This window comes from Anguilla rostrata, chromosome 17 (assembly GCF_018555375.3).
Source record: "Anguilla rostrata isolate EN2019 chromosome 17, ASM1855537v3, whole genome shotgun sequence".
NCBI classification, from domain to species: domain Eukaryota; kingdom Metazoa; phylum Chordata; class Actinopteri; order Anguilliformes; family Anguillidae; genus Anguilla; species Anguilla rostrata.
The window spans coordinates 14,926,061-14,935,503 of record NC_057949.1 but is presented as its reverse complement, the minus strand read 5'-3'; positions in this window follow the sequence as shown (position 1 = coordinate 14,935,503).

The following is a 9,443-nucleotide window of genomic DNA, read 5'->3' as shown; positions in this document are numbered from 1 at the left end:
CCTTTTTTCCGACTGACCGTTGCCGCGGAGACGGAAGCTGGAGGCTTGCCTCGTCACAAAAGCGAGATGTGAAGTCAGTGTGAGATGTGACAGTTTAACCGTCTGCCTGTGATGTGACAGTTCAACCATCAGTCTGAGATGTAAGTGTTTTACAGTCAGCCAGTACACCAAGGCCGTACGCTGCATCATATACTTTATTTTTACCAGGGTGGGCGGAAGGTCTCGTTTCTAGTATAGTATCAGTACTTACCCAAGAACCTTATGAATATTTTTAAAAGGTGTTTGCAGGGTTGTGGCGTTCCCATATTTTGGGTTCAGCGCGGGAGTCTGCAGCCCGGGCTCAGGAGAGACGCTCAGCCGGCTGATCGTGGTTGTCGCTCGGTGATTAACTGATGAACCGAAGCGGCCGGCTACACGGTTTGTGTGTTTCCCGAAGGTGAAAAATAAAAAGCAGCAGACCTTGCGGCCCTCCAAAACCGGGGTCGTAGAGCTCCGCTTCAACGGAAACATCTGCGAGGGGTCGTTTGCGCAGATCGTTTCGTTTGTATTCCATTAAACGCTTTCGTATTTAACACAGAAAAGTACTTTCACGCGCCGAACCTGGCGACGGAAGACGCGTTTCTCCGCGAACATCTGTCTGGGCGTTTTTTTTTGTTGGCTTTTTTCCGCAATAAGACAGGAACAAGTCCTTCTCTGACCTCCGTCGCTGTTTGAAATAAAGCCAGGGAGAGGCGCAGATGGGCTAATTATTAAACTGCGATGCGGTACCCGCTTCGCTACATTGTAATTCAGCTCTGTGAAATGCATTAAAAGACCTCGTTGGTGGGATACTGGTTATGAATCTGTTGAATGTGACGCATTATAATTGCTCTGAAGTCAGTATTGTATCACTTCTTTTGTGGTTTTAACACTATTTAACATCCTGATACATTTCACTTCTCAACCAGTTGCTGTGATGCCTGGCTATGCTTCCATCATTAGAGCTACATAATGAAAAGATTATTATTATTATTATTATTCACAGTTGTAGAAGTATTATTCATTGTGTATGTTAAATGTTATTATGACAGTGATTTTCAATTGTGTGCACACTAGTGTGACTTTTGACATCACCTAATTTTTATAATATTCACCAATTTAAAGTGACTCTGTTTCATGGAAAACCCAGGGCTAAAGCTTAAGTTAGCTTGCCAACCCAGTAATCGCTTTGTAGTATACCCCTCTGGTATAAACAGGCTCAGTTCAGCCTAAACCGGCCCAGTCTGGTCTAAACAGACTCAGAACTCAGAGTGGCCATAAAACGCTCAGTCTGGTCTAAACAGGGTGGCCTGGCCTAAACAGGTTCAGCCTGGTCTAAACAGGTTCAGCCTGGCCTAAACAGGTTCAGCCTGGTCTAAACAGGCTCAGTCTGGCCTAAACAGGGGCATTGTGGCCTAAACAGACCCATAGTGGTCGTAAAACGCTCAGTCTGACCTAAGCAGGCCCAGTGTGGTCTAAACAGACCCAGTACGACCTAAACAGGTTCAGTCTGGTCTAAACAGGCTCAGTCTGGCCCAAACAGGCTCAGTCTGGCCTAAACAGGCTCAGTCTGCTCTGAACAGACCCAGTGGAGCCTAAACAGACTCAGTCTGGTCTAAACAGACCCAGCATGGCCTAAACAGGCTCAGTTCGATCTAAACAAGCTAACTTTGGCTAAAACGGGCTCAGCCTGAACTAAATAGGCTTGGTTTGGCTAAAACAGGCTCAGTTCGACCTAAACAGGCTCAGTCATATCTAAACAGGCTCAGTCTGCTCTGAACAGGCCCAGTGGAACCTAAACAGGCTCAGCCAGATCTAAACAGGCTCAGTCTGCTCTGAACAGGCCCAGTGGAACCTAAACAGGCTCAGCCAGGTCTAAACAGGCTCAATCTGGCCCAAAGATGCAGCTGCTTTTGTGGGCCACTATTCTACTGCAGTGGGGTTCACCCATGGAGGTATCTGGCATCCACAACTCTGGTCTAGAAGTGCACTGTGGTCTCAAGCTAAACAGCTGCATGTGAATGGCCATTTACATTTGAATTCATTACACATGCTTCTCACAGATTACAATGAGAGCTAGCCATAACATTTTATATATGGTACTATAAGCATACCAACCCCAGTTATTCCTAATGCGAATATCCTGTACTGGCCCTGTAATCTATGTAAAAGTGTTTCCCGCTGTCTGTGATGCTACTGTGACTGTGGGAAAACAGAGACCTGGCAGTTAAAATTCATTTTTATAAAACAGTTTGAATCAAACACCCGTGGAGAGTCTACCAAACCTTCATTCTGTGTTCAACACTACCTGCAGGGATGTGAGGTTTCTCAGAACATGCTGAGCTCCTGGGCCTTCAGACAAAAAAACAAGACACCTTGCCAAAGACTTCTGGGTGCCCATTCTTGGTAACTTCTTTTCTTAGTATGTTTTTTTTTCCCCAGAAGACACATCATTAGGTGCTGAACTGCAAGGTCATAAATTAAGGGCTGGATTTTTTTTCTGGGATGTCACAACAACATTGAAGAAAGGAGGGGGGAAATCAAAGCCAATCCTAACTGTATAGAGCTTATCAAGCATCTTCGTGTGTAATTTGAACACCGGTAAATACGCTTGTGTGATAAAAAAAGACCACGAGGTCTTGTCTGGTTTCCACGAGGCACCCTATGGCCTCGTGAGTTCCTTTATGTCAGATAACCTTTTCACCTTTTATCAAAGCAAAGCACGGTGGCGGGTCAGAGGTCGAAGGCTGAACAGTCAATCATCCGACCTTTCGTTGGCAAATAAATCTCTTCTTCTCTCAGTGCCTGTCAATCACTCTCACGGTACGCCGCTCTCTGTTCTGGAAGCACCGCCGTCAAAATAGTCTCGTCTCTGCATCGCTAACCCCCTCTCTCGAGTCAAAGCGAACACTCCAGTGTGCTTTCGGTGTGTGACTAGCCAGCATTAGCTACAGTCATACACGATGCGTACACAAACAAGCCTTTATCTTCCTCGGGCCTAGTTTAATGAGCTGTATCCCCAGGGCGTCAGTCAACATGCTAGCAGTGCCGTCGCCGTCGCAACCTCTTTCCTGCTTCTGAATCAAATCGGCTCAGGCCGTTCGCCGCGCTGCGATTCGCTTCCCAGCATCCCCCTGGCCGTCCCTATGGAAACAGCGGGCCGACCTGTCCGTCTGCATTAGCCGAGTTTCCCCGCGGCTTTTACGCGGGACATCAAAACGTCGCAGGCTCCCGCCTTGCGCCGCGCGCCGCGCTCCTCGAGAGAAAACCTCTGGAAGCGAAGGACGCGCTTTGGCTTTGATTGTGCCCCACCCCCCCCCACCCTCGCCGTTTGGGCCGGGGACCGGGTGGAGAGCAGGGGGATGTCTTTTTGCACGCAGTTCAAGAAAATAATTGACACTTGTCTGGCCCCGGGACAAGAAACACTGCGTCGGCTTTGAGAAGCAACGTGCGGACATGTATATTTAAGCGCTTCTTTCTCCCCTGCGTCATTCCTTCTGTTCAGACAGAAAGCTCAGCAAGGCATTCGTAGCCCCGCCGCGCCAATAAACGGCCTTTTGAATTTTAATTTGAAGGAGAGAACTTAAGACAGAAAGGGAGACGGGGATTGAAGACTGGCTATTTTTAGTCGCTGCAATTTGAGATTCAGAAATCCGGAGCGAGCAAGGGGAGGGAGGGGGAGACGGAGGGAGGGAGAGAGAGAGAGAGAGAGGGAGGGAGGGAGTGAGGGGGAGAGGGAGAGAAAAGAGGTACTTTAAACTGGAGGAGGTGGAGACAGACTCACTCTTTGGGCACTTGTACAGACAGATGGGAGGGAGGTGTAGCCACAGCTAAAATGCTAGAAATGACATAATAGAAGGCCCATTTCTATTAAATTTTATTATGCTTAATTGTTTTTATTGCAAGGACGAGCACTGTCAAAGCCAGGGTCATGCTATTGTTTGTTTGTTGTTTTACAGTACCTCATGTTCTCAGTGGAAGCAATTACTTAGATATAATTCTATTATATCTAAGTAATATCTAAAGATTTTTTTACAAATCGTTTTACAGGATTTTTAATGATTTTTTTTGTAGCTGTCTGTAATTTCCCCAAAGAACCTGTGGTTGTGTAGGTGTCAGGTGCAAACTAATTAAGAGCAGTTGACTCCAGTTTTTTAAAGTGAATTACTGCATATTTCACTTAAGGGCATAGTGTGCAGTTGGTTCACGCAGATAATCTTTCCTGTTACGTGCAGTAAGTACATAATGCAACTACGTTTCAAAACACACTGTTATCACCATTGACTGTAATTAACCAATTAACAGATTGAACCATGACAGTCACAGCTGCACTAATGATAGACAGGTGCCCCGATAAGCCAACCTGGAGCCAATTTGGAGAAAAGGAAAACACCCTCAAGGTACAAACACTTACTGCAACAAATACTGCATGTTTTTTTTTTTTGTAAAAAAAATCAATGAGGCAAAGTGAGGATGTCACCGGATCGCGACACAAAATCTATCCCTTTTTAATTGGGCAGAAATGAGGACGAGGCACCAAAGCCGGGCTTCTCTGATTTCTGCTAACCGGTGCTTTCCATGTATAAGATTACGGAACGTTATATCAAATCAATACGGCTGCCAAAGGGGTCCGGTGAAGTCCCGTCGCCAGCGCGCCTCGCGAACCTCTTGCTCGCTGAAATTCGAGGTATGAAGCACGTCTCCAGCGCTCAGCCCAGCTGAGTTCCAGAGCGGCGGAGGATCAGCCACCGAGCGCGCGCTGAGCGCGTCCGCTATCCCAGCAGGCTGTGCGTTTGTCACAGGCGGGGTGTCAGCGCCGGGGGGGGGCCGCCGCGTGTTTCCCCCGAAACCGTGTTTACCGTCCTCCCGGATTAGCGCTAGTGCTTCCCGCCGTTGGCGAGAGGGCCGTCGTTCGTTTCTGGCACCGGAGGGCGCGGCCCTCGTCAGGCTCTGGCGTCCGTTCTCTTTCACCTCCGTGCGGTTTAATCAACCGAACTCGACAGCGCCGCCGCTTAATCTGAGCGAGGAGACACGGGGTTGGTCACCTCGTGCGGTGAGGGCAGCGTTTTATGGCCCAAGCACACCCTGGGGAGACGGCTAGTCTTCCCAGGTGTGTCTGTAGGGGATGCGTTTGCACACGGGCCGGCTTTTAGGGGCTGGATAAATGATGTCCTGTGATGCAGGAGCCTGTGGCCTGCTTCTGTGCCTGTGAACGGATCATCGTACTGAGCTCTTTGCAATAAAAGTACTACTATTACGACAACTACTACTACTACTGCTACTACTATTGCTGCTGCTACTGCTAATACTACTACTGCTGCTACTACTATTACTACTACTGCTACTACTACTCCTACTACTACTACTACTGCTACTACTACTGCTACTGCTACTGCTACTGCTACTACTACTGCTACTACTGCTACTGCTACCTCTACTACTACTGCTACTATTGATACTACTACTACTACTACTACTGGTACTACTACTACTGCTACTACTACTGCTACTGCTACTACTACTCCTACTACTGCTACTGCTACCTCTACTACTACTGCTACTACTACTACTACTACTGCTACTATGGCTACTGCTACTACTACTACTGCTACTACTACTGCTACTGCTACTACTACTACTGCTGCTACTACTACTACTACTACTACTAATAATAATAATAATAATAATAATAATATGCTTTACTGAATCTCTTTTCATAAACCCAAAATGCTGTATATAGTAGAAAGTGCACAAATTAAATTGAAGAAACACTAAAAATATTATCACATAAAGCAGCAAACCCCATAAACCCCCATAAAATCAAAAACAGAAATATTCTCACCACAATTGAAAGGAAAAGTTTTAATCTGTCCGCCTCCTCTTGATTGTGACACATTTTCTGACTGTAGTTACAAATGAGAAATAAGCCTTCTATAATTTAGCCTAGGAATATAATTCTGGTCAATAAAGGATTCGGATACTTAAATGTGGCTTTCAGAGATAGGAGCATGTTAGTTCCAAATGACCTCCAGTCTCAATTTGTTTGCAAATCAGAAGTCCAGCTTTATTTATTAAAACTACTGAGAGATTTTTTTTTGTAGTATAAAATATATTTTTTAGAAGTATTTGCAGCGTTACTAGCCAAATATATATATTAATGAGTGTACTATGCCTAATTAAATTACCTAACGACTAATTAGCTAATTAGTTGACTAACATTATGGGTAGCCACTTCACCAAAGAAATTGTCTTACACTGTGTACCAAACAAATCAACATATCATACATTGATCATACAAAGAAATCAAAATCATCGCGGTCATACGCAACATAGTAACGTCAGGCCTACTGCTGCATTGGTTGTTTTGAGCAGTCCAGCAGCGGAGTGAATACAGGCAGGCGAGGCTGTGTAGAACTTTCGCATAAGCAGTCGAGACGCATCCGAGCCCTTCTCGACGTTTCCTTTCTGCGGTCACGGGTAAGATCCCCGGCTCTCGTTCAGAATATCTAAATTAGCACACATTAAGCCAGAGAGCAGGCCGAGCTGCCAGCTGAAGCAGAGCAGCTAGGCTATATTTAGGCTAGTCACACATTAACACATGCCCAGCATTTACTTTTTCTTTTTTGTGTCGTATTTAAAAAAAAAAAAAAAAAAACACAGGTGAAAACTGAAAATAAAGAAAATAAAATATTGCAGAATATTGTGCAGTGCTTATCTCCATATCTGCCCCTCCTACAGCTGTGATTTTGGATTTTGGAGATATAGGGCACCTAACATGGTTTAGTAAAACTGAACCAATCGATTACCTGCTAAATCAAGCAATGCAAGAAAAACACCGTCTGTTTAGCCAGAATGAATGATTCGTTGTGCAAGCCCACATGGTTTTCTTGCTAGTAAACTACTGGCGATTTGTATTCTCAGCTGATATTTGTTTGACAGTTTGACCCAGTTAGTTAGAAAGCAGTTGCCCTACTTGATTCTAGTTGTACGATTACAAATTACAAGTTAGTCATTTGGCAGGTGGTTTTAACCAACTAAAACATTTTATTTAATTAAAAATGCTGCATTTCATATATATATATACACACAAATATATATACACAAGTTGCAATCAATGAGTGCCTCTAAGTGCATGCTGCAAGACCTGCAAATGAAAGATATAATCAGTGTGCTGGTAATTCTTGCAGTTTACATAGTATACCCCATCTGTAATTTGGATGAAGGATGTAGCAAGCAAGACATATAGACAACCTCAATCTAAAACCTGATTTATTTAACCTGGCTACTGTAGAGGGATCAATATAATAGAACAGCATTGAATTAAAGTTCCCTTTTAAGCACTATGTCTCAATAGTTTTTGAAAACTAAGTATTCTTTTGTCAAATAATTCAAACTACCCATGTGGTTGCTCCTAGACAGCCCACGGATAACATTTCAATCAGTTTCCCAATGCTTATTTCTTTTGAATGAGAAACACAGCAAGAAATGTGCTGTTATATGTTAACATTTGAGCACTGTATCATACTTAAATGCTACTATGCTACTGTATATTTTTGCAGAAACAAACATGGAACCATGACATTTTTACATTTAGCAGAGGCTCCTGTCCAAAGAAATTCACACAGTTTACGTGAAATCCATTTTTACAGCCGGTTGGATATTTCCAGAAGAAATCAAGGTTGAGTACATATTTGAAGGCCCCTACAACAGAGCCTCGCGTGGGAACTGAACTCACAGTTGGAGTTACGAGCCCACTTCCCTAACCACTGCGCTGCGCCGCCACCATTAGCGGAAGCGGGCACTCCGTACGACGCCTCAGCGCATCGCGAATACGACGAGATAAGAGCAGAGCATTCGCCGCGTTTCTCCTACTCAGAAGCGCATCACTGCCAAAATGTTTTGGCTGTCAGTCTTCTCTGGGGAATTTGACTTATCTGCAGCGTGTTATTTATTTATTTATTTATTTATTTTTCCTGACAAAATCCTATTTTTAAAAAAAGGCAAATGCGCAGTCAGGCAGTACTTATAAGTCAACAGTCTGTAGAACTACCGGTGAATCATGCAGCTCCGCTTCTAATAATAGCGGCGCGGTATGATAGGCGAGCATTGTCCTTCCTGAAGTGTTGAGAGAGAGGAATGCACAGGCCTGGCTGAAAGATTGGCCGTGTATATATATATTGGTTTCAAAGGGAGAACACGTGAGACTTGCGCGGTGTCATGCTTCACACACGGTCTCCAGCATTCTACGAGCTCCGTAACACGAGAAGAAAGAGCGAGTTTTATTGGAGGATCATTCGGTCATAAATGCCCGGCTCGTATTCAATTCAATTTTATTCGTGTAGCGTTTTTTTTTTTTTTTTTACAGAGAACTGTCACAAAGACACTTTACAGAGTAGCGAGGCAAGAGACAGAGGAAAAAGAGCAAGCAGAGCAAACACCAGGCCTGAAACCCCCCCCCCCCCCAAATAGGAAGTACTTGAGGTAAAACATCCCAGGGGGGGAGAAAAAACACACCAATGGGAAAAAGTCTCGAGAGGAATTCAGCTATAGAGGGGGAGCTCATCCTCCACTGGCTAGCCTGGTGTAAAGTAGGAGACAGCAAATAAAATTGGTTAAGCATGTTACAGCTGAGGTTAAAGCTAATAGGAACAGACCATTTGGATTTTACAGAAAAAAGAGAGAAGCCCATTCTGTTAAGCAAATGCAATTGCAGTTATGCACTGCATTTCTCAAAATGTATTCATTCGTGATCTAAACCGGGGGTAGTCAGTCGTATCTGAAGAGGCCCAGTGTGGGTGCAGGTTTTTGTTTTGGCTCAGCACTGCAACACCTGATGCAACTAATTAACTAATCATAGCCTTGAATCGAGACCTTGATAAGTAGAATCAGGTGTCGTAGCGCTGGGCTAATACAAAAACTGCTCCCACACTGGCCCTTTTCAAATGAGATTGGACAACCCTGATAAAAACCTGCACCCACACCTGCCCTTTTCGGATAAGGTTGGACACCCTCGATGAAAACCTGCACCCACACCGGCCCCTTTTCGGATAAGATTGGACGCCCCTGGTCCCAACTGTGCGTGGTGCACAGAGCAGTGTTCCAAGGCGACTGCTGATCGGTCTGAAGGGGCGAGTTGCACCGATGGCTCTGAGAGACTGAAGCAGGATGGCCTCTGATTCTGTGAATCCCCACGCTGCTTCACCAGGGAGCTGCTCCCTTAGCGAACCGCTGCTCCTTCGCATCGCGGCTGGCTGTTCGCTATGACGTCACTTTGCCGGCAGTCTGACACTCACAGACACGTCACCCGGAGATTCACAGACACGTCACCCGGAGACTCACAGACATGTCACCCGGAGATTCACAGACACCTGAGGGCATTTTGCATTACCCAAAGAGCCAATTTTCATCACAGGGAAAGAGAACTC